Source organism: Canis lupus, chromosome 24 (genome assembly GCF_048164855.1).
Source record: "Canis lupus baileyi chromosome 24, mCanLup2.hap1, whole genome shotgun sequence".
NCBI classification, from domain to species: Eukaryota; Metazoa; Chordata; class Mammalia; order Carnivora; family Canidae; genus Canis; species Canis lupus.
In genome coordinates this window covers 50,290,672-50,318,260 of record NC_132861.1, presented here as the reverse complement: position 1 = coordinate 50,318,260, position 27,589 = coordinate 50,290,672, and the positions used below count along the sequence as shown (strand labels likewise).

The window sequence follows — 27,589 nt, the reverse complement described above, 5'->3', positions numbered from 1 at the left end:
AGGAGCCACCATTCAGAGTGGACCTGGGCCACTTCTGGCTCTGCTGGCATCAGAGGACTCAGCACAACCCCTTAGGAGGGTAATAAAAGTCCTACAAGGCTTACCTTTTTTTTTTTTTTTTTTTTTTTAGATTTTATTTATTTATTTGAGAGAGAGAGAGCACAAGCAGGAGAGTGGCAGAGGCAGAGGGACAAGCAGACACCCCCCACCCTGAGCAGGGGCTTGTTCCAGCCCCGAACATGGGGCTCCATCCCAGGACCCTGGGATCATGACCTGAGCTGAAGGCAGACGCTTCACCAACTGAGCACCAGGAGCCCCAAGACTTACCTTCCTTAGATGCAGAATTCCACTCTAGAGATTGGCCTGAGGAAGTAATTCCAAAACAGAAAAAGGCCTGGCACAAAATAGTCACTGTGCGTGTATGATAGAACCTGGAAGCGACCTCACACACTCGGTTAGGGAACTGGTAACTGACCCAGCGATGCAGCTTGATCATTATGCAGATTATGTAGAACCACGAACATACTGATTAAATGAAGCAAACAATGCTCAAATTGTAGAAACTGTAGAAATTCAATGCCTGTAATTCTAAAAAAAGACAAATAGATGGGCAGAGACAAATAGATGTTCATTTTGTAAATGAACAAAAATGAACATGATTTTTGTGTCAAGGTCGTAGGACTTTGAGTTTTCCTTTTTTTTTTTTTTTAAGCTTTCATTTATTTCACTTATTGTCTTCATAGCAATACGAAGGTCTCCTTTAAACACGATTAATCCTTCACTTGGAGCACAGGTCTCACCAACTAAGTGGCTTTAAGGCTGCTACTCATTATAGAAACAAATACAAAGAAGCATAACTTCTTAGCTAGACAGTTTTTTAAAAAGATTTTATTTATTTATTCATGAGAGACACACACAGAGAGAGAGAGAGAGAGAGAGGCAGAGACACAGGCAGAGGGAGAAGCAGGCTCCATGCGGGGACCCCGATGTGGGACTCCATCCCGGGACTCCAGGATCATGTCCTGAGCCTAAGGCAGACATTCAACCGCTGAACCACCCAGGTGTCCCTAGACAATATTTAAATAACAGGTGATCCATACCATGCTTCCAAAGCCTTTCTGAATTCCCAGAAGACACCGTCACTTTGAACCGAATGGTGACTGATGGAGATGATAGATTAGCTTTAGGTCAAGTCCATGTGGCGGTGGAACTGCCCCTCCATGTGCTATCGTACATTCAGGTCCACCTGAAGGAATTCTGAACGTACATTTTTTTTTTCCTAAGCAGGCCCCACACCCAGCATAAAGCACAACTCGGGGCTTGAACTCACAACTCTGAGATCCTGAGAGCTGAGATCAAGAGTCGGACACCGGGGACCCCTGGATGGCTCAGCGGTTAAGTGTCTGCCTTCGGCTCAGGTTGTGATCCCAGGGTCCTGGGATCGAGTCCTGCATCAGGGTCCCTGCAGGGAGCCTGCTTCTCCCTCTGACTATGTCTCTGTTTCTCTCTTTGTATCTGTCATGAATGAATAAATAAAATCTTAAAAAAAAAAAGTCAGACACTCAGCCAACTGAGCCACCCAGGTGCCCCACAACGTACATTTTCTACAGGAAATGTATTCTGCTTCACGGCAGTCCCCAAACACACACTAAAGGGAAAAGCAGACAGTACCTCCATCGGACAGGCTGGGAGCATGACCCTGGGGTCCCCTGGTGCAGATTACCACGAAAATGGGATGGAAGGGCCACAGACAGTAAGATGAAGACAGATCCAAAGATACCCACCCTTGCCAGCTTACCTAGTATTATTCTGGAAGTCCTGGCTAACTCAATAAGGCAGGCACCAGAAATAGAATGGGATTATTAGAAAAGAGGAGGCAACATGACCATTACATAATGAGACAGTGAGATCAGCTCCTGGGAACATCCAAGTGGAAACTGAAAACTAAAAGGGAATAAGGGAGATGAACTAACTATAAAGGACAAGAGCAGGGAGCCCAACACAGGGCTGGATCCCAGGACCCTGAGATCATGACCTCAGCCGAAGGCAGACACTTCACAGACTAAGTCACTCAGGCGCCCCCACAGCATTCACTGTAATAGGCACATGTTATTCCTTCATAAGAATAATTCACAATTGTTTATCCAGTTACCTGTGGCTGGACATTTAGGTTGCTTTCGATTATTTGCTATTACAAACAGTGCTGCTGCAGCAAACACTCTGGGAAAAGCCACCTGTGACCCAGGTGTGGAGTTTCTCCAAGGCCGATCCCCAGAAATAAAATTGCTGGCTGGTGGGTACCTCGTTTTCAACTCTGCTAACCTTGCTAAATTGGCTTTCCAGGCGTTCATTCTACTTTGCATGCTCACAAGCTGTACCTGACGGTTTGCATTTCCCTGTACCTCTTGGCAGTGACAGACTCGGTGACTTTTGCCATGTGGTGGGAACAAAATGATCTTTCTCCTTGATTTTAATTTGCATGTCCCTGAATGGCCAATTTGTGCTTTACCGCCCTATTTGCCATCCAGAGTTTTCCTTCTGGGAATGCCTGTTCATACCCTTTGCCCATTGTTCCTTTTTTTTTTAATTTATTCATTTATTTATTCACAATGGACATAGAGAGGGGCAGAGACACAGGCAGAGGGAGAAGCAGGCTCCACTCCAGGAGCCCGACGCGGGACTCGATCCCGGAACTCCAGGATCGCGCCCTGGGCCAAAGACAGGTGCTGAGCTGCTGAGCCACCCAGGGATCCCCCTACCCATTGTTCTTTTGAGCTGTCTTTTTCTTGTTGATTTGTGGAAGTTCTTTATACATTCTGAAACAAATCCTATGTCAGATATGCCAGATGTATCATAGAGGGTGTGAAATCTCCTCTGGTCAGTGGCTTGGTAATACTTCGTTTATGGTTTCTTCGCCATAGAGAAGTTTTAAATGTGGAGGCTGCCCAATCCACCAGTCTTTTCCTTTTCGAGCTTTTTCACTAAGAGCTCCTCTTCCCTGAGATCATACATGAAATTCTCCTATTTTTTGGTAATAGTTTTATTCTCAATATTTGAGTGTTTAATCCTTCCATTCATCTGGCATTTACTTTGGGGTATTGTGCTAGGTAGGAATCTAACTGCAATTTTTTTTTTTAATACAGAAAAACCAGTTGTTCCAGTGGTATTGTACGGAGCTGTCCCTTCTTCCCCCTGCCGCCGCCCAGGTGTGATGTCATGGCAACCATATGTCAAGTTCCCAAATGTGTCTAGGCCTGTTTCTGGACTCTGTTCTGTTCCGATGAGCTACTCCTCTTTTCTTCCACCAACACATGCTTTTCTCATGACTGTCCCTCGCTAATAAACCTTGAACTCAGGTGGCACAAATCCCGTTATTCCTATTTGCACCAGAAATACCTCAGCTGTTCTAGGATCTCTACTCTTCCACAGAAATTTTAGAATTGGTTTCTCTAGTTCTTTTTTTTTTCCGGATTTTTAGCAGATTTCAATTGAATGACATAGCAGATCTTGACTTAATTCAGAAAACAATTATATTCTCTTTGGAAAAATATTTTCTACTCTGGGACAGATCCAGGTTTTTAGGGGTCTAAGTCTTGACATATGGATGGGGGGGGCCTCTCTTTAAGAAAGATTATACTCAATTGTATAAAATTACTATTCAAAATATACTCAAAGAATACAGAGGTAGAGATGAAAGTATCTAGAGTGGGAAAAGGAATAATAAATACTATAAATATGACAAAACCCAGAAAAATGTGATCACATAATATTTATATATAATACATAATGTGAAATAAAATTATATGTGTGACATATCTTTTTCTGTTTTTTTTCATGTTTTCTGGTATTTGCAATTTGCTTTCTTGTTCTAAATAATATTTACTTTTATCCCAAACTTTGTGGTCATAATTGAGTGTACTTTTTAGAACAGCCCTCCCAACTGTGTGACAAACCTTTCCAGAAGTTTCTATAGGCATGATGATAGATAGAATAATGCTTCCCCCACATGCCCCAAGATGTCCACGTCCTAATCACTAGAATCTGAATATGTTGCCTCATATGGCAAAAGGGATTTTGCAGATGGGGTTAAGAAAAATATTTTTTTTAAAAGAAAGATCTTGAAATGGGGAGATTATCCCGGATTATCCAAATGGGCCCTAATTGTAAGATTGATTGATTGATTGATTGATTGATTGATTTGACACAGAGAGAGAGAGAGAAAGTGCGCACAAACAGGGAGAGTGGCAAAGGGAGAGGACGCAGCCGACTCCACACTGAGCAGGGACCCTGGGATCATGACATGAACCCAGGGCAGCTGCTTAACCAGCTGAGCCACCCAGGTGCCCCAAGTCGGCTCTAAATAAATATAAGAGGGACGCTGGAGGGTTGAAGTCGGAGTGAGTGAGCTGTGAGGATGCAAGCAGAAATCAGAGAGAGAGAGAGATTTGAAGATGCTATGCTGCCAGCTTTGAAGTTGGTGGAAGGGTCCATGAGCCAAGAGAGATACAGGTGGCCTCTGGAAGCCGAGAAAGGCAAGGAAACGGATTTTCCCCTGGAGCCTGCACTGTAGATACCTTGATGTTAGACTCTCCCCTCCAGAACCGTACGAGATTAAACGTTGTTTGAAGCCACCAGGCTTGTGGTCATTTGCAACAGCACCCAGAGCAGATGAATCCAGCCTTGTGTCCGCATCAGAACATTTCTGGGATCACACTCTACATACGCCTGGCAGCTGGCTTTCTCCCCTTTTTCCCAGCTGGCAACAGATCCTGAAGGTCTCTTCTATACACACACATAGGGAGACACTGCCCGCTGGCAGAGGCGGTGATGCTCCCTAACGTTCCTCCCGCCCCTGCCGGTAGAGGGGGTCGTATGCCTGGTATGGCTCGTGGGCTGTGGGCACAGCCGAGTGGCTAGCTCTGCCTTAGAAGGGAGAGGGCATGGGCAGCGTGGGTCAGTCTTCCAGGCCGAAGATGCACACTCGCGGCACGCTTTCCCCAGCGGGCAGCTGCGGAGGGCGCTGTGCACAGATGCGCAGAGCAGAGCGGGGCAGGGACAACGTTAGTTGCTACCCAACATCCATCCTTCTCTTCCTTCTCCGTGACAAAGCCCTGACTCTTAGCTGGACAAACTGCTTTGTCTCCCTTGACATTAGAGTGATCTTGTGTGTGAGTTGTGTGTGGAAGGCTGCTCACATGGTTTTTTTTTTTTATTATTTAAGATTTTATTTATTTATTCATAAGAGACACACAAAGAGAGAGGTACAGGCACAGGCAGAGGGAGAAGCAGGCTCCATGCAGGGAGCCCGACGTGGGACTCGATCCTGGGTCTCCAGGATCACACCCTGGGCTGAAGGCGGTGCTGAACTGCTGAGCCCCCCGGGCTGCCCCATGGTTTTGACTCAGCTCCCTTTGTCTTCTTGCACAACCCGGGTTCTTGGAAGTGATTCAGAGAGGCAGGCATCTGAGAGTCCAGAAGATTCTCTTTATCTACCAGTTGGCTTAATTGAGATGGGGGGGGGGGGGTATGGCCCTCTCCCGTCAGCATACCAAGTTCCTCCTTTGTACCAGAACCTTCTACCCCCACTCCCACCCACCTCTCCCCCCACCCCCATGTGTGGTGGTCTTGCATACTGGTTCTGTGCATGTTCAATTACTCCACTGCATTAGCAGTGGGAGAGGGGAAGGTGGAGTTTCTGGGGGCTCGGGGGTCTGAGCATGTGAATGCAAGGGCAGACAATAATGCGTGAACACCAACACGGCTCCCGTCTGGGCCATGCAGAGAATTGACACTGCTGCCCTTTTTTTCTCCCCGCCACCAATCCATGTTGCTGTGGTCAAAATTCTTTGGTAGCAGCACACAGAAACCCTCTCGAACTTGCTCCAAACTTGGCATCTCTTAACTAGGGGCAGGTCTGGCGGCAAGGGTCAGGATTCTGGAAGGCATTCAGGAAAGGAAATTTCTGGGTGCCTGCGTGGTCTCGCATACCCTGCCTCTCTCCATCACTCACTCCCTTTCCCTCAGGCTCCCTCTGCTTGTGCAAAGCCTGGGAACGCCTCCCTGCTCCCACGACCATCCAAGTGACCAGTGGGTGCTGGGTCAGCCAAGAGGGTGTTTATCTATCCACCCAATTGATTAAGAGCACACCCTGTGCCACACTCGGCGCTAGGCACAGCAGCCGTGCTGATAAAGAGACGAGGTTGGCTCCGCTCTTGTTGAAGGCATTGGGGGCAGGCAGTTTACAATTTAATGGGATCTGGGCAGCCCTAGATGGGAATCGCAGAGGACTAGATTATCCGCATACAAATCCCTGGGGGGATACAAACCCAGAGGGAACTCATTACCCAGCATCACACAATTAGATGGGAAAGCAGAAGTCAGCTGATAGGCAAATAACCTCTCTCCACTTAAATGAGCATCTTTTGTACCATTTAAAAACAAATACGGCAGGGCACGTGGGTGGCTCAGTCAGTTAAGCATCTGTCTTCAGCTCAGGTCATGATCCCAGGGTCCTGGGATAGAGCCCCGCATCGGGCTCCCTGCTCAGCTGAGAGCCTGCTTCTCCCTCTGCCCCTCCCCCTCCCCCTGCGCATTCTATCTCAAACAAATAAAAATCTTACAACCCCCCCCCCAAATATGGCAAGTGACACAAGTGAAGCTGCAGTAAAGATTTCTGAAATTCTGTCCCTTTCAGAAAGCAATAAAAAAACTGGTGAAAACAGTCAGAGTCAACTCGTTGGAACTCCGGAAGTTAACCAAAGATTTGCAAGAACTCAGGAAAGCGCTTATCAAAAAGAGCAGCTGCATCGTCTAAGAACAGCAGACCCTGCAATGTCATAATTTACTCTGGTCCCATCCCCTGCTCCCAGCCCAGCAGCGGCCTGGAAATAAGAGACTGAAACACAGGCAGCGGCCAGACCACGCATGCAAGTAGAACTCTGCCCCACGAGCTGCCGCCGCCTGCCCAGCACACTAACCTCTACTGACCACGCTCAACCCAGGAGGCCAGCCTGCTGGAAGGCAGACTCGCAGGGAGCCAGACTGCTGTCTCCAGCATCTATTATTTCTCTAATAGTCTCTCTGCCTCGAATGGCCGGGACTGGACACTGACCCCTTCTCCAAGTCCTGTCCCCACCAGCAGGTTAGGACCAGCCAGAGAGGCCAAAACATACTAACCGGTCACATGGGACACCCCGCATCTAGCTGGCCGCCTCCGGCTTCCCCAGCCCGCAGGCTCCCAGCAGGGCACACCTGGAACCTTCCGTTTCTCCCACTCCTCTGCCTGCCTGAGAGTCTCTGCCCAAACCCAGCGGATGGTGGCTGACTCCCTTGCCAGAGTAAGTCCTGACAAAAGAAGCCTTTGCTTTTCTCTTTGGGTTGGTCTGTTGATTTCTACAAAAATAACAGCCCACACTGTGGGGGGAGAAGAGAGACCTCCTTCATGAAGGATTATTATCTGACCTGTTTGGTGACTCCTTGAAACCCCAGCTCAACAGATTGGTCTTTATTTTGGGCCTCACCCAGTGCCAAGGCCACTATGCAGGGGCATCGCGGAAAGTATGTACAGGCAAACATTTTGGTTGTTACTTCCGGAGGCAATAGATAGCCGTGGGGGCAAACACTAGTGTAACCGAAAGCTTTTTTCTTCTTATTGGAGGGTGGGTGGTATTAGAGCCCAACATCTGGGTGCTAAGCCTGCTCGTTGCCACTGGGTGTTGCTTCCATTAGACCCTGTCAGCTGACGGAACAACAAACACGTGTGTTTATACTGGCCTGTGTCACACGTGTCGCCGGTAGCAGGCACCTATAGCTATTTCCATTTGTAGCCATCTGAGTTTATGTTAGACTGAGCATGAGTTCATAGTGCGGCCCGACCCACCACCACGTGGTCGGTTCTAGCTTCTTCCTCTCGCTTCTGTGTGAACTCTCATTTCAACAGGGAGAATTTGCCTTCCGTTGACTTGGTTGGTTTCCAGAATCTATGTGCCTTCACTTCTAGTCTCATGCCCAATGTGACTCAGGTCAGCACCTTATCCCCCACCTACTTCAGTGGGGCTGTTTCAGGCATTTGGGGCAGTGAGATCCTCTGGTCACAGCCTGCGTTCTCCTGGGGTCCCGCAGCTTCCCCGGTGAGAACACTTGTAGGGGAGCAGTGACTCATGGACATTAACCGGCATCCTGCAATCTCGCTATCAACTAACTCGTTCCAGGAGGCTTTTTGTCAATTCTTTGGGATTTTTACATAGAAAATCACATTTTAAAGATATAAATCGTGGGTGCCGGGTGGCTCAGTTGGTTATGTGTCTGCCTTCGGCTCAGGTCATGATCCCAGTGTTCTGGGATCGAGTCCTTTATTGAGCTCTCTGCTCAGTGGGGATTCTGCTTCTCCCTTTGCCTTTCCCCCCTGCTTGTGATCACTCTCTCTCTAATAAATAAATAAATAAAATATTTTAAAAATGTATATATGTCTTTTTTTTAGAGAGGAGGGGGAGGGGCAGAGGGAGAGAGAGAATCTCAAGCAGACTCCATGCCCAGCATGGAGCCCAGCTCGGGGCTTGATCTCACAACCCTGAGATCATGGCCTGAGTCAAAATCAAGAGTTGGATACTTAACCAACTGAACCATCCAGGTACCCGTAAAGATATATATCTTTATATTATATGATTATATGACCATATGTTGTATGTTTTAGTATTATAATATGTAATTATATAATTTTATGTCATGTTATATAGTTTTATATAATACATTATATTAATACAGTATATTATTATGTTATATATTTTATAATTATAGCCTATATATTAGGCTATAAAATATAGCCTAAATATATATATATATTTTTAAAAGAAAATACCTTTTATTATAATTTCTTGTGAAGTTAAAAACAGAGGCAGACCCTTTTAAATAAGGGATCATAAAACAACAAAGGGCCATTCCATTAAAAATCAAGGCTCCTAAAACATTTAAAAATGTAAGATAATACACAGGATCCTCAGTCAGCATCCAGCTACTAACACAGAGTTCCCCTGTCACAGCTATAGGGATTCATATCCACTTTCCAAATTCTCGGTGAAGAAGGATGAGCTGTGTGATTTTTTTAAAGTAGCAAAACTGCAAATTATATATACATAAAACAAGGCAAAAATCTTATATATTTATCCACATCATTACTGTTTCTAACATTCTTTATTTCTTTGTGTAGGTCCATACACCCAATCCATCGGTATAATTGTCCTTCCTTTAACCTTTTTTATAGAGTAGATGTGTCAGTGATGACTTATTTTAATTTTTCTGTATCTGAAAATGTGTTTATTTTGCCTTCACTTTGGAGATATTTCCTCTGGGCACAAAATTCTAGGTTGACAATATTTTTGTTCAGTACATTAATGATGTTGCTCACTATCTTCTTGCTTGCATTGTCTCTGGTAAAAAATTTGCCTTCATCCCTTTCTCTCTCTGGGTGTAACATGTCTTTTTTTCCCTCTGGCTGCTTTTAAGATTTTCTCTTTATCATTTGTTTTGATCATGTTTCTTGTAATTGGAGTTTGTGGAGATGCATGAATATGTGGATTTATAATAAAATCTGGAAACATTGATGCTATTTTTTCAGAAAGTTTTTCTGTCTCCTGGTCTCTCCTCCATTGGATTCCAATTATACATATATTAGGTTACTTAAAGTAACCTAACAGCACACTGATGCTCACTTTTTAAAATTCTCTTTTCTGGGGATCCCTGGGTGGCTCAGCGGTTTAGCGCCTGCCTTTGGCCCAGGGCATGATCCTGGAGTCCCAGGATAGATTCCCACATCGGGCTCCCTGTGTGGAGCCTGCTTCTCCCTCTGCCTGTGTCTCTGCCTCTCTCTCTCTGTATCTCATGAATAAATAAATAAAATTTAAAAAAATTCTCTTTTCTGGGGCACCTGGGTGGTGCAGTTGGCTAAATGTCTAACTCTTGGTTTCAGCACTTGGATAGTGAGTGATCTCAGAGTCAAGATCAAGCCTCTCATTGGGTTCTGCACTCAGCACAGAGTCTGCTTGAAACTCTCTCCCTCCCACCCTACTCCTCCTTCCCCTGTGCTCTCTCTCAAATAAATAAATAAATAAATAAATAAATAAATAAATAAATCTTAAAAAAAATCTTTTCTCTCTTTGTTTCATTTTGAATAGTTTCTATTATGTCTGTAAGTTCATTAATCATCTATTCTGCAGTGTCAAATCTGCCGTGAATCCCATTCAGTATATTTTCCATCTCCTACAGTGTGATTTACATCTGTAAAAGTTTTATATGTGTCTTTTTTTTTTCTAAAGTAGGCTCCACACCCAACATGGAGCCCAATATAGGGCTTGAAGTCATGACCCTCAGATCAAGACCTGAGCTGAGATCAAGGGTTGGATGCTTAACTGGCTGAGTCACCCAGGTACCCCATTGATTTGTGTCTTTTAAAATATCTTCCATGTCACTACTTTGCTTTTTGAACATATGGAATTGGTTACATAACAGTCTGTGTTCAATAGTATATATAAAACACCCAGTGGTTTAAACAGGGAAAGTTTAGTATAAAGAGGTATTAAATTCTGATAAAAGAATGATTATAAAATACAAAAAGGCTCTGTACGGTGTTCTGGGGCTAAGGGAGAGGGCTCTAGGAGAACCCTCTCCAAGGCCAGGGTCTGGACCTTATTAGAGAGGTTGTAGGTACAGCCCACTGGAAAGCAGAGAAGTCTACTGGTTCATCCTGGCCAGACCTGGTCTATAGCCACTGGGGCTAGCAGAAACCCATTCCCTAGACTTCAGGCTGGGAATAGGCCATCAGCCAATGCTCAGGCACATAGGCATGAGGAAGGAGTGGTGGCCTGTGCAGGCAGATGGAGGTGAGCCACAGTTGGGGGCTAGGTATGGAGATGAGCAGAGGTAAGCAGGGTGCTGGTGCAGGCAGGAGGCCTGGAGTGTGTAATGTCTGTGTCAGAAAGGTCATAGGAAGATTGTCACCAGGTCAGACTTCAAGAGCATTGAGGATCATGGGTTCTGGGCACACATGCTGGGTTCTCACACCCACGTGTTCTCACACCCATCCCACTGACCCACCATGCAGCAGCTGGACACAGTAGGGAAACGCTTCTGCTTGAAATGTCCTTCCAGTGTGCTCTGCTGTGAGAGCTTATCATTGCGCTTACTGCCAGGGAAAGGCTTACAGGAATTCACCCCATTCCCACAGAGTGGGTACTGAAGGGTGAATTTGGGACTGAGAGGTGATAAGTTGGTTACTAGCATCAATTATAATAACTTCCCGAATGTTCTTGTCTGTGAATTCTAACATCTGTGTCAACTCTCCATTAGTTTGAAGTGATTAGTGTTTGTCCTCATCATGGGTCATATTTTCCCGTTTCTCTGTGCACCTGATAATTTTTGCTTGGGTGGCTGGCTATCTGTATTTCTATAAATGTCCTTGAACTTTGTTCTGGGATGCAGCGGAGTCAGTTGGAAACAGTTTGATTCTTTTGGGTCTTGTTTTGAAGATGTGTTGGTTGCACCAGAACAGTGTGCTGTTTAGGGCTAATTATTTCTGCTTCTAAGCAAAAGCCTCTGTGTACTCTCTGCTGTGTCTGTGAGTCGAAACTTTCCAGTCCTGCTGGCGGGAACAGGTGCTACTCCCAGGTGAAAGTGAGCTCTCGGCTGTTTGCTCTAATCCTTCTGGCAAGTAGTTTCCTCACACACATGCGCTGAGCACTCACTGCTTTGCTCAGGCTCTCTCTCCCTCTGCCTCTCTCCCACCTCCAGATCTCTGGAGCGCTCACAGTGCAGCCCACTCCTCTCCGGTGCTCTGTCCCTAGAATGCCAGCTGCCATGGTCACCCCAGACCCTCAGCTCCATCTCTTTGCCTCAGGGCATCTGTCAGGCTCTGCTGCAGTGCCTCTTCTTGGGCTGCAGCTCAGAAGCTCTCCAGGCAGACAGCTAGGACAGTGTAGGGCACAGGTAATCTCCTTTCTACCCACCTCTCAGAGCTCACTGTCCTGTTTTCTGGTGTCCTATATCTTGAAAACCATTCTTTCATAGATTTTTGTCTGATTTTGTTGTTTCTGTTGTTCCAGGGAGCAGTGTAAATCAGGTCCTTATTACTACTTGTCGGCCAGGGCCAGAAGCATCCCGAGATGCTCAGCAAACATCTAAGTGGAAATGTTGAGAAGATGGCTAGACAGGCTTATCTGGAATTCAGGGAAGAAGTCCAGACTGGGAGAACAGATTTGGAAGTCTTCAGCAGATCCATAAGCATGGCTGAGATCACCACCGAGTGTGGATCTGAGAGAAGACCAAAGACCAAGCCGCAGATCACTTCGAAGTTTAGAAGGTGGTGAGCTGAGGAGGGCCCTGGAGAGAAGACTGAGACAGAGTGACCAACGAAACAGGAGAAACAAGAGGCTGTGACGGCAAAAAGCCTAAGGAGGAAAGTGCACAGAGATGAGTGGAACCACATTGGAGGTGTCTGATTGGTCAGGTGAGATGCCATGAGCCTTGGCCCCCGGGTTTGACATCAGGGAGGCCGTTGGTGCCCCTGCAGGTAGAGTGGTGGGGATGAAAGCCTGCCTCACCAGATTCAAGAGAAAACAGAAGACAGGAGAAAAGGAGTCAGAGACAGCCATTTAGATAACATTTCTGAGGAATTTCACTCTAAAGGATAGCAGAGGAATGAGGTACCTGGAGGGATCCAGGGGGTTTTCAAAGGAAGGTCTTTTTAAGAGTAGAGGTTTTATAGTGTGTTTGTAGGCTAGAAGGAATCATCCTATTAGACAGAGAAATGCTTATGATACCAGAGAGAGGTAGAAGGTCATTGCTTATGGGATGTCCTTTTTTTTATTTTATTTTATTTTATTTTATTTTATTTTATTTTATTTATTTATTTATTTTTATTTTTATTTTTTTTATTTTTTTTTTTATGGGATGTCCTTGACACGAGAGGTGGAGCTTTGATGAGGAGCATGGATAGTATATCTGTGAGGGGAGGACGAGGAGGCAGGGCATGTGGCACATGCAGGGGTGGAGCACGTGGAAGTTCCCTTCTGTTTGTCAGCATCATAGGAAGCAAGGCCATCAGCTGAGAGTGAGGTGGAGGAGTAGAGAAGGGAGTAGAAGGTGTGGAATCATCACCCTGTGGCAGGTGGGGAGGTGAGCAGGACTGAAGACTTCCAGAGCACTCCAAGAGAGGACTGGCTCCCAACCATAGCTCTGGGAGGCACAGACAGCCCTCCTCGGGATGCCCGGTTTTATGACTGGACATATGGCAAGGCAGACATTTTTGAGCACAGAATTCATTTCTTTTCTAAGGCCAAGGCTCAAGGAATTGCTATTTTGGGATTCTCTATGGGAGTCTTCCTTTCCCTTCTCAAAAGTGGGAGAGGAATCAGATGAGTGGAAGCCAAGGACTGAGTGGGCTTGTAGACCAAAGGGAGAGCACCCCACGGCCAGGGTGAGGAAATCTGCCAGAGGAGAGGAGGGGGCATGGTGGCGGCGGCCCTGTCGGCCATCAGCATGTCTGTCTTCAGGTCAAAGACGACCACACAAAAGTTATGAAAGGCCAGGAGTCCATTTAGGCAAAACTAAAATGGAAATCTCGCTTGGGAAATTGAGGGCCAGGTTTAGTTTGCTTTTTTCCTGAGCCTGTTTCCATTCGGCATCACACATGCCAAAGAGAAGTAAGCAGTGGTAGACTGTCATCGTACAAGGAAATGCAAAGCAGGAACCATTAATTCATGAAAGCTAAAGGCATTCCCTGTGGTTTCCATGGTTCACGACTGGCTGTGTGTAGGAGCGAGTTCCTATGGCTGACTTATTGTGTTGGAGAGACACAGGTCGAGCATCAACACAGGCACTGTGAACAGTAGTGAAATCTGAGGATGTCCCCGACAGGTCCAGGTGAGGGATTCTCACTTACACCTCACAGGTATCTGTGTCCCACATGTGACAGCCAGGCTTCTGTGCCAGGCAGACCGTGCCATCCCAGCTTGACCTTTAGTTGACAGGGGACTAAGCTGCTCCAATCCACAGTTGTTTTCTTTTTTTCTTTCTGTTGGGCATCATTATAGTAGTACCTGCCTCAGGGGACTGTCAGAAGAAGCAAATGGGTGAAATATGTAAAACATGGAAAGTGCTCAATAAACAGATGGTATTGCATTATGAATTATAGAATAAACAATAGGAGCGCCTGGGTGGCTTAGTAGGTTGGGCAACTGACTCTTGATTTTGGCTCAGGTCATGAACTTCGGGTCATAAGTGTAAGCCCGGTGTGGGGCTCTGTGCTGCGTGAGGAGCCTTCTTGGGATTCCCTCTCCCCTACCTCTGCCCCTCCCTGCACTCATACTTGTGCTCTCTCTATTTTTCTCTCTCTCTCTCTCAGAAAAAAAAAAAAAAGAGCTAGCAATGACACAAAATAAATGATAGCTATTCTGAAATTCAGTACCTTCTGTTCTATGTCTTGGGATGTGCCAAAGATGTCTGGGAATTTGTTGTGACAAATTAGCTGTGACAGTCACTGCCCTTGAAGGACCAGGGTCTCCTCTGAAACCCCAGCTGACTTGGATACTCTGTTGCTAGAGACCACCCAGCATCGTGGGAAAACAAACAAGTCCCAAAAGATGGGAACTTTAAATGGCCTCGGGTGAAAGCAGTAAAAACAAAAAACAAAAAACAAAACAAAACAAAAAACCAAACCCCTCCCCCCCCCCCCAAAAAAAAACCCAAAAACAAAACTCCAGAGAAAATATTGCAAGCATTCTGGATGTGTTTGAGGAATAGAAAAATCAAGGAATAGCTGGGAAGGAGGGTATAGTGTAAGGTCAACTCTGCTGCATAGACATATGGTTCGTTGGTGGACCTAGAGTTGCACCAGATATTAATCCTCAGTGACATCTTGCCCAGAAGAAGGCTCTCATCCACAGGTGTGAATCAGGGCTGCTGTGTAGAGTTGTGCAGGTGTGCACTGCACAAATAAGGGCTACCATTAATGTCATACATAATCATACCTGGCCAAGCTTTGCCTAGGGTTATGGCCTTTGGCTTTACCTTTGTCTTTCTGGACTAGCCACTGGGAATCTGAGAGCCTGCAGGACACAAGCCCTATAAGGCTCCCCTGATCCTGGCAATGTGGCACCCTACCACTCTAGCCCAAGGGCCCTGCCGGTGACAGCTCCAAAATCTCCTCATTGGGGGATTTGGTAGACAGACCCTTGGGTGCACGAATAGACTCTTGAGGCATGGCCCCATGTTCATAACCTAGTAATACATAATCCCCCCACCCCGAGTGTGGTGGACCTGTGACTTTCTTATAACCAACAGAATATGGTAAAGGTAAGGAGATGTCACTCTCATAATTACCTTATCATATATAGAAAGAGAGAAAGAGAAAGAGAGAGAGAGAGAGCAAGCAAGCACATTCCATCTTACTAGCACGCACTAACACACTAGAGAGTCTCCTGGCTGGCTTGGTAAGATAAGGAGCCGTGTTGTGGGAGTTCACGTAGTAGGGAACCTAGCAAGCACCAGAGGGGGACCTCAGGCCACAGCCAGGGCCCTCAGTCACTCAGCTGAGAGAGGATGAATCTGACAGCTGCCTGAATGAGCTGGGAAGCAGGTCCTTCCCCAGTTGAGCCTCCAGATGAGAGTGAGCCTGCCCAACCCCTGGGTTATGGCCTTGCGAGACCCTGTGGCCTCAGAGGCCCCAGCCAGGCCGTCCCTGGACTCTTGGGCAGATAAGACACATCTGTTGTTTTAAACTGCTGAGTTCGTGTAGTTGGCTACACAGCAGCAGATGACTAGTGCAGGGGCTCTCGGGAGCATAGTTCCCTTGGGAGGAGAAATTGTCTTCAGCAGTGAAGGGGACTTGTCTTCAGGTGGTAAACGTGCTATCCTGTGTTCTGCTATGTGCTTACTTGGGGTGTCTTGGGGGTGCACGGGGAATCACGGAACGTCAAAATCCATAGGCTACCTAGGGACCCACGATTGGCCCCAGCAGCAGCAGTCGCAGGGGGAGGCAGGGCTGGAACCTGGCTTGTAGACAAAGATATTTGTTTAGAATGTTATAGTACAGTTAGCTGGTGTGAAAAGGATTGTTATCGTAACTCTTTGACCCAGTTTGGTTAGGTTAGCCATTAAAAATCACAGGGTAAGGCACGAATGTTAGGTAACACACAAACATATAACACACGAGTGCAGTCAAAATCCGCACAGTTCAAGAGGGTACACAAGCTTCCTTCCTAACCGAGTCCTCAGTACCCTTCTCCCGAGGCAACCTCTGTTAAGTTTCTGGCTTGACCTACTAGAAACTCTCCGTGGACACGTGGGATCACACCGTCAGGTACTTTTCACTTAGCAGAAGGTGGTGGAGACCATTCCTATCAGCACTGATGCATCTGCCAATTCATTTTAGTGGCTTCCTGGTTGGCTGTGTGGGCGGTTGTGTGTTCCCGGCCTCGCCCTGCCCGGGAGTCACATTCCAAAGATCCTCCAGAAGGAACGACAGTTCAAGGTCAAGGTTGTCTCAGAGCGCACACAGCCAACGCGTCTACCCTCACCTGGGAGAGGAGAGCAAGACACCCCAAACACAGCTCCAGCTCAGCCAAACCCGAGCCCGCCCGACGCAGCACCCGTAAGGCTCCTGCCAGCCGGGCTAACGGCCCAGTTTGCTCCAAGAAATATTTCAGGAGCAGCTTTGAGGCTTTTGTAACCAAAGGTGGTGGTAGTGGATTTCCCAAAGCACAGAAACAGGCTATCTCAGAGCTGATTCTCTCCATCCTAGAGGAGAGGCTGGGGTGGGGGTGGAGGGAAAGAGAGAGAGAGAGAGAGAGAGAGAGAGAGAGAAGGGGAGACAAAGGGAGGGGGGGGATGGAGAGAGAGAGATCTGCTTGCTACTTGCATAGGATGGACAGCTCCATCCCTTCCCATCTCCCCCCCACCCCGTCCTCCCCTCTCAACACACACACATATGTCCAGTCTCTTCCCTGGCCCAGGTGGGGTTCACTCGTAACTATGGAGGTTCCCTCACTCCCCAGAGAGCCAGAGAAAGCCTTTATAGAATCTACAGCGAAGTCTTTCTTCTTCAAGTCGTGACTGGCTGTATATTTAGAGTCTGGAGCCATCCTTTAGCCGTGGGGGTTTGGGGCCCTGGTGTCCCTCCTACAGGGAGCCTGGGATGGCTTCAAGTGATCTGGCTGCCAGGCTGTCGCAGGTTTAGCTCCAGGAACTAGGACCCGTCATTCTCCCAGGGCTGGTGCCACATGCTGATTCTTAGAACAAAGAATCCATCAAGTATTGACGGGGGATGGGGGGGTGGGGGGGGTGAGGGGGTGGGGGGGTGGGGTGGGGTTTCAGAAGCCCAGAGGACAGCTAGCTTGATGCGATGTCCTGCCCTGCTGGTTCGACTTTGCCAAGAAAGAGGATCATTTTTGCAGCCGTATTTGATCAGTTTTCCACGGTGCCTTTCTCAACCCTTTGATATTTAAATCATTCTCCTTTGAACCACCTCCACCATCATCTCTTGCCATCAGATTTGAATTGCTGTGTTGGATATTTTCATTTGACAATCTACAGGGACACTGACTCACAAAGACGGGTGGGAGATGGGCAGCCACTGTTTTTAAGTTTTTAAAATAAATGTTTTTATTTTAGAATAGTTTGAGATTTACAGAACAGCTGCAAAGAGATGCAGAGAGTTCCCACCTTCCCCGCACTGTCAACCACGTTCCTCACATCCCACGTTAGTGTGCTGTACTGGCAATTAGTGAGCCAATACGACTACGTATCAGCAATAACTCAAGTTTCTACTTTGTTCAGATTGCCTTAGTTTCCCCTGATGTCCTTTCTATATTCAGGATTCCACCCAGGACACCACATGAATTTAGTTGTCGTGTCTCCTGCGGCTCTTCTTGGCGGGATAGTTTTTCAGACTTTCCTTGTTTTTGATGACCTAGACAGTTTTGAGGATGACCAGTCATATATTTTGTAGGATGACCTTCAATTTGAATTTGCTTGGTGTTTTCCCCATGATTAGACAGAGGCTGTGGTTTCTTGGGAGGAGGACCACAGAGGTGAAGTGTCATTCTTGGCATGTCACATCGACAGTACATGCTATCAACACGACTTAGCACTTAAGACGTTAAGAGTGACCACCTGGCTGTCCTGCTGTTTGCCAGATTTCTCTACTGTCAAGTGACTTTTATTTTACCATTAGCTCTCTTTTTTTCTTTTTTTGCAATTTTGAAAATTGAGATACAATCCACTTAACATAAAACCCACCATTTTAAAGTATCCAATTCAGTTTCTTTTCTGTTTTTTTTTAAAGATTTTATTTATTTATTTGAGAGTGAGAACACAAGCAGGGGGAAGGGGCAGAGGGAGAGGGAGAAGCAGGCTCCCTGCTTAGCAGGGAGCCGGATGCGGGGCTTGACCCCTGGACCCTGAGATCATGACCTGAGCCAAAGGTAGCAGCTTAGCCAACTGAGTCACCCAGGCGCCCTTCCAATTCAGTTTCTTTTAGTATAGCCCCAATTTTATGCAGCCACCACCACCAATTCTAGAACATTTGTGTTATAACCCCCAATAGAAACCTGCACCCACTCGTAGCTGCTCCCCATTCGCCTTTTCCCCCAACCCCTGACAACCACTGATCTACTTTCTGTTTCTATGGATTGGCCTATCTGCACGTTGCATATAAATGAATCCTTTTCATTTGGCCTTTTGTGTCTGACTTCTTTCTCTTAGCGCGTCTTCAAGATTTGTCTCCGTTGTAGCAGATAATTAGTGCTTCGTTCCTTTTTATGGGTGAATAATGTCCATGGTAATGGATGGCTATGCCCCATTTGTTTATCCATTCACGACTTGCTGAACATTTGCATTGTTTCCATTTCTAGGCTATTATGGATAATGCTGTTATGAACATTCATGCACGGGTATTTACAAGGATATACATTCTCTGCTCTCTTGAGTACACACACACACACACACACACACACACACACACCCCTCGGGGTGGAATTTCCAGATTATATGGTGACTTGAAAAGTTTAATAGGTTCTCCCCAAAGCCTATAATTATTCACATCTCCATTAATATTGTCATCCTGGATTTTACCACTGTTAAAATTTTGCCAGCATGATATTTAAAAAAGAAAAAAGGTATTTCATTATTGCTTTAATTTGCATTTCCCTGATTGCTTTGAGAAAGGGCATCTTTTCTATACTTATATTTGTCATATATCTTTTCATGTTTATTCATACACTACCATTTTCCTTCTCTGGGTTTCTCATGCTCTATAAACCATTCCAGGGCGTAGAACAAGATGGAAGCTTTCCAGTTCATTTTACAAGGGTAACACAAAAACCTGATAGCTCACAAAATCCTGAAAAGAGGATACTCCAGAGAAAAACTGCAGACTCATTTATGAATACACATGCAAAAAGGAAATAGAAGCCTTTTGTGCAGAAAATACATCCCTGAACACGTGTATCCCATCAAATCGTGCAAGCAGAGTGCTATTGTAGAGTGTAATAATTTCTTAATGGACAAAGGGCCTGTGCGGAAATGTGAAGAAGACACCTCTAGCCAGAATCCAGAGGAGGGAAGGCTGGCTTCTCTGTAATCAGATGTCTGGAACACAAACAGCAGTGTGAGTAAGCAGAGACTCTGGTGTGTGCTGGTGCGTGGGAGGGATGCACACGCTCATAATGGATCTAGCAATATTGAAAGAACATTTATGGATCCCTTTACCCCAAACATTCCATTTCTGAGCACTTGTTTTTAAGGAAGAAAATAAGGATGGGCCCATCAGAGCGTTATATATAGCAATAAGCAAAACAGACAAAACCACTGCCTTTAGGAGCTGATAAAGACTGTGTAGTTGTGTGTGTGTGTGTGTGTGTGTGTGTGATTATTTTTCAAAGTGACTTTTCTTAGATTGGAAAAGTCACTTACAAAACAGAATGAGCCATTTTTTAAAAATCTACCATTTATGTTTCTAGGTATAAATTGCGGTTTGGAAGACTATACCATATATACTATATGTTAAAAATTATCTGAATGGTAAGAATTAATGCTTATTTATTTTGTTTACCGGTATTTTCTACAGTGTCTAGTTTACTTCTATAATTTAAATAATGTTTTTATTTGAGAGCAAGTGAGCAGGAGAGCACAAGGAGGGGGAACAGCAGAGGGAGAAGAAAAAGCAGACTCCCCACTGAGCAGACCCCAGGACCCCGGGATCATGACCTGAGCCGAAGGCAGATGCTTCACCAACTGAGCCACTGAGGTGCCCGTATTTATTGTAGTTTTATGGTTTTATTAACACAAATATGATGTGCACATAAGCCGTCTGTTCATTTTCTTCGCTGTGCAGCGTGGTATTGGATGGGGACTCTGATGGCCAGCTGGGCTGCTCTTCCCACAGTGGCTTTGTGGTTCTTGGAGGAGACGCTGTGAACAATCTCTGCACAGTGAGATCTGTTGCAAAGAGCAGCACCTCAAGCTCCTGGACGCTGTGGACTGGCAACTTCCAGAAGCCACCGAGCAGCACGGGCTTTGTTTCCCTGTTGCTCCCGTAACCAGTGTTGGGCATCAAGATGTGGCCCCTGAATCTTCTGCGCACCCTATTGTCAGTGCCCTGGGTTGCTGCCGTTGCACTTCATTGCGACATGTGGATGTCTGATTATTGCGGATGAACCGCTTGGTCCTCTTTTTAGCCATCCTGGGCTTCACCAGAGGTCTGAGGGCGGCCGTGACGCCCAGTAACAGATGGCTGCCCCCTCCGCAGGCAGCCCCGAGGAAGAGAGGGGCCAAGAAGTTATTTTTAAATAGCATTTGGCATGAAAATAAGCAATGGAGGGAGGGGTGCCTGGCTGGCTCAGTGGGAGGAATATGCAATTCTTGAGTTGGGGGTTGTGAGTTCGAGTCCCACGTTGGGTCCAGAGATTACTTAAAAATGAAATCTTAAAAAAAATTGAGGGAAACTGCTAACAAATTAAATGCTTAATAAAAGAGGATTGGCTGATGAAGTCAGTTCATGGAGTTATTACGTACAGTGAATGAATTCAGTAAACACGTGCGGGCACTGTTTTGAGCACTAGGGAGCTCTGTGGCCATTCTGTGTTGTCCGTGTGAAAAGGAGAGGGAGTGGTGTGAGAAAGAAGGACGGTCTTGGGCTGGGCAGGTGGCAGGTGCCCTGTCTCTTGCCGCTGGGAGCCTCCTCTCTTGGGTCCCCCCTGGAGGCCTCTGACTTGCGCGCGCCCCTAGCGGCTGGCCGAGCGCCTGCTGCAAGGTCTTCCCGGGGCGCGGGTTCCTGGCACTGGCTCAGCTGCACCCCCGTCATTCTATCCAGAGCTTTCCGGGACCCAGCCCAGCCGGTGACAGCCCAGCGCCTTCCAGGCTGAAAAGGGGGCCGGGAAAGGCGCCCCAGGCACCGGGAGCCGCCTGGGTTGGCATCTGTCCGATTTACTTCTTAATCCAGAAAATCACTTCCAGTTGTGTGTGACCTTCTCCCTGGGCCAGGACCTGACAACTAGTAGGCAGTTATTATTATTATTATTATTTTAAAGATTTTATTTATTTATTTATTTATTTATTTATTTATTTATGGCACCAGCAGGGGGAGGGGCAGAGGGAGAGAATCTCTGAGCGCAGAGCCCCAGGAGAAGCAGAGGCTGTCTCATGACCTTGAGCTCATGACCTGAGCTGACATCAGGAGTCGGGGTCCCTCAGCCAAGGGAGCCACCAAGGCGCCCCTGGAAAGCAGGTACCTTTTAAAAATCAGGAGGAAAGAAACTATGAACTAAGAAAATCCTCCTTCCAAACCCAGCAATAGGAATTCATTGCCATACTGGGACCAGTTTTGAAAATTTTTTTATTTTATTTTGTTTTTAAAGATTTTATTTATTCATGAGAGAGGCAGAGACACAGGCAGAGGGAGAAGCAGGTTCCTCGCAGGGAGCCCGATGTGGGACTCGATCCCAGGACCCCGGGGTCATGACCTGAGTCAAAGGCAGACACTCACCCACTGGGCCCCCTAGGCACCCAGAATTTTTTTTTTAATTAAAAAGTGAGGTTGGGGAGAGAGAAGGGTGCTGGGAAGACTGGTTTGCTGTCGGCAGCCTTGGCGAGGCTGAGGGCTGTGAGCCCAGCAGCGGTGGGAGCTGAGAGGCAGCAGGCCCCGGGGTCTGTGGTGCTCTGCCTGGGGCCTCAGGCCTTGGCCTGGGAACACAAGGCGACAGTCCTGAGCGAGGGACGTCCCGGTGGCCCCAGGGGAAGGCTCAGTCCCACAGCCTTCCTGAAGGCACCTGAGGCCAAGAGGCAGGAGTCAGGCCCGTGGGGGCCTTAGAGACCCCACTCCCTTCCAGTTGGCTCTGGGGAAGGGTAGAGTGGAGGACTCTAGGGACCACCTCCAGCCTCCAGCCCACTTTCTCCCCCCAGGCAAGACCCAGAGCCGCCCCTGAACCCCACCAGCTGTGGAGAACCAGAGCAAAGGACAGGGGCTCCCCAACTGGGTCTCCATCTGGTGGCTTCCCGAAGGGATCAGTCCTGGGAGGCTGCTGCGTCGGGCACCCCACGGGGGCAGAGGTGGCCCAGGACGGCTTGGTCTGGAGGATGAACAGAGGGAAGCCTGCCCGGACTTATGACACCTGGAGTTGTAAACACCCGTTGTGACCTGCCTGGACCCACACACGGCTGGAGGTGACCACCTCTCCCTGCCCTCGCCCTCCTCGGACTCCCAGTTCCTGAGTTTTCCACTCTGGGGGACCAAGAGAGCAGCCCCGGTGAGTGGGAGATTGGAGGTCTGGGGGGTCAGAGGGCCCTGGCTTCAAGCCCTGGCTCCGGCACCCACATTTGGGGACATTTGAGCATAAGCTGCTGGGCATGAGCTGTCGCCTCTCCGTGCCTCAGTCTCTGTATCTGCAAAATGGACAGGAGCTCCGGTGCAGGTGCAGGCCAGCAGAGCACAGGGAAGTCCGTGAGCGTCGGGGGGCTCTGTTCCTTCTTGGCCTGGCGTGCAGCCACCCCCCGGCCCCCCCAGCTCGCAGCAGCCCGGCTCTGCAGTCCCGTCCGTCCCTTTAACATTGTCTCGAGTCCTCTCTCAGCCAGGACGGGATGTTTCCCTTCTGCCTCTCTCCTCACTCTCCTATTCCCGTGGTGGGTCCCAGCGCTTTCCTTACCCTGCAGCTCAGGTGGGCTGCACAAGCGGCCGCCGGCGGAGGGCTGTTCAGGGGTTGGCGGAGGGGGGCTCTTGTGGGCCGAGCGGGTCCCTGCCCCCGGTCAGTCCCAGGGGAAGTTCGAACCCTCAGTGAAACTCAGAATGTGACACTATTTGGAGACAGGGTCGTTAAGGAGGTGGTGAGGGTGGAATGAGGTCACCGGGGTGAGCCCCAATGTCGTGTGGCCGGGGCCCTCGTAAGGAGAGGAGACGGGACGCAGACACACACAGCGGGAGGACCACGTGAGGACACAGGGGCAGACGGCCATCCTCAGGCCAAGGACAGAGGCCTGTGGAGAAACCAAGCCTGATGACACCTTGACCTTGGACTTCAGCGGCCAGGACTGAGAGGGACAGCGCCCTGTCTGCTGTCCAGGTGCCGGGTCTGTGGTCCTTACAGGAGCCCCGCTCTGTGCTCCCCAGAATGGGCCCCGGGAATGGGAGAGGATCCCCAAATGTCCCCACTTGAGTGCTCCCTATTCCTATCAGCACACTCCTGTCTCTTGGACTCGCCTCCTGCCCTCTGTGTGGTGGGGTGGGGACCACACCAAGAGACACGATAGGAACCCAGACGGGGGCTGTCACGGTCGGCACAGCCACCGGGGTCCCCGGTCCTGCACGAACGTGCATCATCAGGGCCAGGTTAAATGTTGGTGGTGTGTGGAGCACACCGACCCCCTACAGCACCTCCAGTCATCACAGGGCCGGGAACTGAGGCCTGGGGCGTGGTGCCATGGCCTCAGGTGGCAGCTTGGTTTTCTCTTTTAATGTGGAACTATTTCTTGTGCGGACGGGGTGCAGGGGGAGAGTTGGGTGACCTGCTTGTGTGCCCTTGGGCAGACTGGGCAGGTGCTGGTATTGGGTGGCGGCACCACGGGTCATATGCGGGATGAAAAGCAGTGGCCACGTGCCATCGCCGCCGGCCTCGGGCACCCCCGCCAGCCTCCCACCCCAGAAATAGTCCGGGTGTGTGTGTCTCGGGCCTCGGGCGGCCCCCCCAGCTCAGGGATGGGGCTGGTGTGCGTGGGGAGGGGAGGGCGGAGGGATGGGGTGAGCACAAGCTGCTCACTGCCCTCAACCGGCGCCCATTGTAGGTGGCGGTTCCGCGATCCGAGAGGACAGCAACCTCGCGGGTCGGCGTGGCCCCCCCAAGACCAGGCCAAAGCCAGATCCCAGGCCACCTCCAACGACGCCTTGAAAGGGACGGAGGTCTTTCCTAAGTGTGTTCTCTGTGGAGCCGGAGAGAAAGCATCCTGAAGCCTCTTTCCTCGCACCCTCTCGAGCCCCGATGACTGCGTGTCGTCCTCCTGCACGCGAGCTCCCTCGCCGCTCCCCAGACACACGCGCCAGGCCTCTGGCCACCAGCCTCCCCCTCGGAGCTGCGGCAGCACCCGGGGCCGGGGCCAGGGCGCGTGACCCCCAGGCCATCCTGCCAACTACGGAAAACCGTGCAGGAGACAGAGAAGGAGAAGCCGGTTAAAGTCATGCGGTGGGTCGGGCCGGTCGTTCCCAGCAGCCCGCGTCCCCGTTGTGGTCTCGCGTGGCTCTCCCTGCCACAGAGTCCCGTCCCCGCGGTCGTGCTGTGGCCTGGTCACCGCTCCTGGGGGTCCTACCGCACGACCTTCCCCAGGTGGGAGGGCCCGGGGAGGTGCTCACACATGCACTCACCCCCACTCACCCCCACCCCACACTCACCTGTACACACTCACCCACACCCCACTCACCTGTACACACTCACCCCACCCCCACACTCACCTGTACATGCTCACCTCCACCCCCACACTCACCTGTACACACTCAACCACACCCCCACACTCACCTGTACAGTCACCCCACATTCACCTATACACACCCCACCCCATACTCACCTGTACACACTCACCCCCACCCCACACTCACCTGTACACACCTACACCCCCACATTCACCTGTACACACTCACCCCCACACACACCTGCACACTCACCTTACACACTTACCCCACACTCCCACATACTCATACACAATCACACACTAGCTCCCACGCTTCCCCACACCCCACCCACACTCGCTCACTCACACCCTCACATTCACCCCCACTCATCCCACCCCCACTAAGCTGGCTGGGGAAGCTGACAGCAGCTCTACTCTGAAAAATAAGATTAATTAGTTTTATTTGTGTCCTGAGCTGGCGAAAGGGCCCGTTCTCCAGACCTTTGTCATGGAAATCCATAGAAAAAGAATTGGTTGGAAGTCAACCTCCCCCAAAAAAACCCAAGGGAAGAGGACTTGGGAAATACACTTTGCCAAATTTGTACTGTTCCCAGAGTGGCTCCTATAATGAGCCCATCAGGGTAAAAGTGCAGGCGGCTGTGAAGGGCGACTCTTGGCAGACAGGAGAGTGCTGTGGGGAGGCAGGGGGAGGCTGCGGGGAGGGAGGGGGCAGGCAGAGGAGAGACTGTGGGGGGGCTGGGGCTGGGGGTGGGGGGTTGGGGACCCCGGCTGGCACCTGGCACTCCTGGAGGAAAACCCAGTCTCCTCCGAGAGGAAATTTCCTCGGGCTCGTCAAAAGCCAGAGCCAGGACAGTCGTCACGGAGGACGGGTCAGAAACACGCGCTGCGCTGCAGGGCTTACAGGTTTATCGTTTATCCCAGTAGTCTCCCTCCTCGGAACTTACAGACACAATCAGAGCCGTGCAAGGACCCAGCCAGGGTTAATCTGTGCGAGCAAACAAGTGGAAGCAGCGGCGGCGGCCACGCCAGAGGACAGCAGTTAGATTACATCCGGATGATGGGACGAGAGTTTCCTAAAAATAAATACTTAAGACATTTTTCTCACAGTATAGTTAATTGAAAAAGGCAGGTTACAAAATAGGAAAGGAAGATTGTCTCAATTTGGGGCGTAGTGTATGAGTGTGTGAGTGTGCATGTGTGTGTGAGTGCGTGGGGGCTGTGAATGTATGGGTGTGTAGATGTGGGAGTGTGGGGGATGTATGTGAGTGTGACAGAATGGGAGTGAGTGTGGGAGTGTGCATGAGTAGGATTGCGTGGAGTATGTGGGGGTGGGGGTGGGGCGAGTGTGTGGAGGTGAGTGTGTAGGGTGTGTGTGAATGAGTTTGTGTGAGTGTAAGGGTGGGGGTAAATGTGTGAGTGTGTGCAACTGTATGAGTGTAAGTGGTGTGGGGTGTGTACAGGTGAGTGTGCAGGGGTGAGTGTGTGTTCATGGCTATGCATGCAGAAGTGTGAATGGGTGTGGCATATGTGGGGGTGAGTGTGGGGTGGGGGTGAGTGTGTACAGGTGAGTGTGGGGATGTGGGTGAGTACAGGTGGGGGTGGGGGTGGGGTGAGTGGGGGTGAGTGCATGTGTGAGCACCTCCCTGGGCCCTCCCACCTGGGGAAGGTCGTGCGGTAGGACCCCCAGGAGCGGTGACCAGGCCGCAGCACGACCGCGGGGACGGGACTCCGTGGCAGGGAGAGCCGCGCGAGGCCACGACGGGGACGTGGGCTGCAGGGAACAACCGGCCCCCACCTGCCGCGTGACCAGGCCGGCCCTCTGCGGGCTCCCCGCCCTGGACCGTCAGGGGTGCCCAGAGGAGGGTGGCAGCTTCGCCCAGCCTCCCTGGCCCCATGGGTCCCTCCGGCCGGGCTGGGCACCTCCGTGAGGGCGCAGGGAGGGTGGTGGCGCGTGGGGCAGACTCCCGAGGACGGACCGGGTGCAGGCGGGCAGAGAGAGCGTGGGACCCAGCCGGGGTCACCCTGGGTCACCCTGGGCCTGAGCAGCCCCTCGGCTCCTGCCCCCCCGCCCCCCCGCAGAGCGGATCCTCAGATGTGAGGGGCAGCCTGGGGGGGGGGTCGGGGCAAGGAGCTCCACGCCATCCGTCAGCTGAGCACGGCCCGCTGCTGCTGTGTGCGACAGCCCTGGGGCCTCTGGTCCCTGGACGCGACCTCGGCACATGGGCCTCCTGCGACCGCCGGCCAGATGCCCGATGACGTCCTCCCTCCCGCCCGCCCGTGTCCGGAGGCTGCGGCCCTGAGAGCAGGATGCCAGGAACGGGTCCCAGGCATCCTAGAAACCCCGTCCTGTAGGTGTCAACCGTGTCCTTAGCGAGGCCCCGCGCCCAGGGATTGGGACAGACGGCTGAGAGCCACTGTGCCCGCGGCGAGCGCGGGGCCCTCCCTGGCCTTGGGGGGCAGGGGGCCAGGGCCCAGGACGGGGCTGCCAGAGGCCTCCTCTTACGGCACACAGGTGCGCACGTGGGTGCACAGAGAGACACAGAGACACACAGGTACCCACATGTGCACACCCACCCCCCAGGTGTGAAGACACACACGCACACACACAGACACACACACACAGACCTGGTTTTGGCTTTAAAAGGCAAACCCA

At 49.8% G+C, this 27,589-nt stretch overlaps 2 long non-coding RNA genes across 5 annotated transcripts; one reads left to right on the top strand and one right to left on the bottom strand.

Annotated features, from left to right (window-relative positions):
- Positions 1-10,308: 10,308 nt before the first annotated feature.
- LOC140616270 (uncharacterized) lies at positions 10,309-25,610 on the top strand. 4 transcript variants are annotated; one of them, XR_012016819.1, is made up of 7 exons: positions 10,309-10,420; positions 12,093-12,496; positions 20,007-20,067; positions 20,157-21,541; positions 21,623-21,772; positions 22,447-23,600; positions 24,319-25,610. It is a non-coding gene; the product is annotated as an uncharacterized lncRNA (long non-coding RNA). The 4 variants fall into 4 exon arrangements; XR_012016817.1 differs by lacking the exon at positions 10,309-10,420 and adding an exon at positions 11,432-11,658; XR_012016821.1 differs by lacking the exon at positions 10,309-10,420 and adding an exon at positions 11,437-11,658 and having other exon boundaries at positions 22,447-22,790.
- LOC140616271 (uncharacterized) lies at positions 12,761-17,273 on the bottom strand. The gene is made up of 3 exons (XR_012016822.1): positions 16,311-17,273; positions 15,924-16,041; positions 12,761-14,100 (listed from the first exon to the last, which is right to left on the bottom strand). It is a non-coding gene; the product is annotated as an uncharacterized lncRNA (long non-coding RNA).
- Positions 25,611-27,589: the final 1,979 nt, after the last annotated feature.